The sequence below is a fragment of the Monodon monoceros genome, unplaced genomic scaffold, assembly GCF_005190385.1.
Source record: "Monodon monoceros isolate NGI ecotype Baffin Bay Population unplaced genomic scaffold, NGI_Narwhal_1 Super_Scaffold_5, whole genome shotgun sequence".
In the NCBI taxonomy this organism is placed as follows: domain Eukaryota; kingdom Metazoa; phylum Chordata; class Mammalia; order Artiodactyla; family Monodontidae; genus Monodon; species Monodon monoceros.
Genome location: NW_021703782.1, coordinates 1,844,311 through 1,846,527, shown reverse-complemented (window position 1 = coordinate 1,846,527; position 2,217 = coordinate 1,844,311). Strand labels below are relative to the sequence as shown.

Here is a 2,217-nt window from a genome sequence, read left to right as displayed (position 1 = left end):
GTTCTGATTACTCGAGATTTGTAGTACAAAGTCAGGTAGTCTGATTCCTCCAGCTCTGTTTTTCTTTCTCAAGATTCCTTTGGCTATTTGAGGTCTTCTGTGTCTCCACAGAAATTATAAAATTTTTTTGTTCTAATTCTTTAAGAAATATCATAGGGATTGCATTGAATCTGTAGATTGCTTTGGGTAGTATAGTCACTTTCATAATATTGATTCTTCCAATCCAAAAATGTGGTATATCTCTCCATTTGTTTGTGTTGTCTCTGATTTCTTTCATCAGTGTCTTGTAGTTTTCTGAGTACAGGTCTTTTGCTTTCTTAGGTAGGTTTATTCTTAGGTATTTGATTCTTTTTGTTGCGATGGTCAGTGGGATTTTTCCCTTAATTTCTCCTTCTGATCTTCTGTTGTTAGTGTATAGGAATACAAGAGATTTCTGTGTATTATTTTTGTATCCTGCAACTTTACCAAATTCACTGATGAGCTCCAGTAGTTTTCTGGTAATATATTTAGGATTTTCTATGTATAGTATCATGTCATCTGCAAACAGTGACAGTTTTAGTACTTCTTTTCCAATTTGTATTCCTTTTATTTCTTTTTCTTCTAATTGCCATGGCTAGACTTCCAACTATGTTGAATAATAGTGGTGAGAGTGGACATCCTTGTCTCGTTCCTGATCTTAGAGGAAATGCTTTCAGTTTTTCACCATTGAGAATGATGTTTGCTGTGGGATTCTCGTATATGACCTTTACTATATTGAGGTAGGTTCCCTCTATGCCCACTTTCTGGAGAGTTTTTATCATAAGTGGCTGTTGAATTTTGTCAAAAGCCTTTTCTGTGTCTATTGAGATGATGCTTTTTTTTGGGGGGGGCGGGTACCAAATTACTTTATTTGAAGGAATGGTACTAAGGAAAGGACTTGTAGACGTTTTGGTACAACTTACAGAAAAGGTAAATGTAACCCAAACATGCATGCACTGCCTTGGTGACCAGGGAAGTCACCCCTGTGGCTATGGGAAGCCAGCCTAAGGCTTAGCTCTCATTATCACTATTTCCCAGGGTGTGCTTGTCCAAGAGATACTGTGCCATGCCAGATTCAGGGGCCCCCATCGTGCGCAAGTTGGTTGCGTGGTCACCCAATTCTTTAATGGATTTCGCCTGTTCATTCAGATAATGAGTCTCAATGAAGTCACACAAATGGGGGTCATTTTTCTCAGTGGCCAGTTTGTGCAGTTCCAGCAGTGACTGATTCACACTTTTTTCCAAGTGTAGCGCACATTCCATTGCATTCAGCCCATTCTCCCAGTCATCACGGTCTGGTTTCTTGATATCCTGAAGGAAGATTCGGCCACCCTGTTGGTTCTGCAGCTTCATCAGATTCTGAGCATGTTCCCTCTCCTCACAAGATTGGGGAAGAAAGTATTTGGCAAAGTTCTTCAAAGCCACGTCATCGCGGTCAAAATAGTACAACATGGACAGGTAGACGTAGGAGGCGTAGAGCTCCAGGTTGATCTGGTGGTTGATGGCAGCCTCCGAGTCCTGGTGGTAGTTCTGGCGCATCTGTGAGGGGCATGCGGTCGTCATGGCGGGCGGCTGAGGTGAAACGGTGGCGGTGGCTGCGCGGCGCTGTAACGGCGGCGGGGACCTTGGGGCAGTCGGAGGGCGCTGTGAGGTGGTGGCAAGGGCTGGCTCTGAGCGGCCAGCCGGAGCGGGGGACGAGCGCTGGGTTCCATCCAAGCACTGTTGAAGCAAGAATCTGCAGCGACTCTCCGCGAGGACTGTCGAGATAATGCTATTATTTTTCGATTTGTTAATATGTTGTATCACATTGATTGATTTTGCGTATACTGAAGAATCCTTGCATCCCTGGGATAAATCCCACTTGATCATGGTGAATGATCCTTTTAATGTTTTGTTGGATTCTGTTTGCTAGTATTTTGTTAAGGATTTTTGCCTCTATGTTCATCGGTGATATTGGCCTGTAATTTTCTTTTTTTGTGATATCTTTGTCTGGTTTTGGTATCAGGGTGATGATGGTGGCCTTGTAGAATGAGCTTGGGAGTGTTCCTTCCTCTGCAATTTTTTGGAAGAGTTTGAGGATGGGTGTTAGCTCTTCTCTAGATGTTTGATTGAATTCACCTGTGAAGCCTTATGGTCCCGGACTTTTGTTGGAAGATTTAAAATCACAGTGGGTGGCAGCCACACCTGGTTGCTACTCAT

General features: G+C 43.1%; 1 pseudogene; it reads right to left on the bottom strand.

Moving 5' to 3' along the window:
• Positions 1 to 985: 985 nt before the first annotated feature.
• LOC114883871 lies at positions 986 to 2,217 on the bottom strand (annotated as a pseudogene).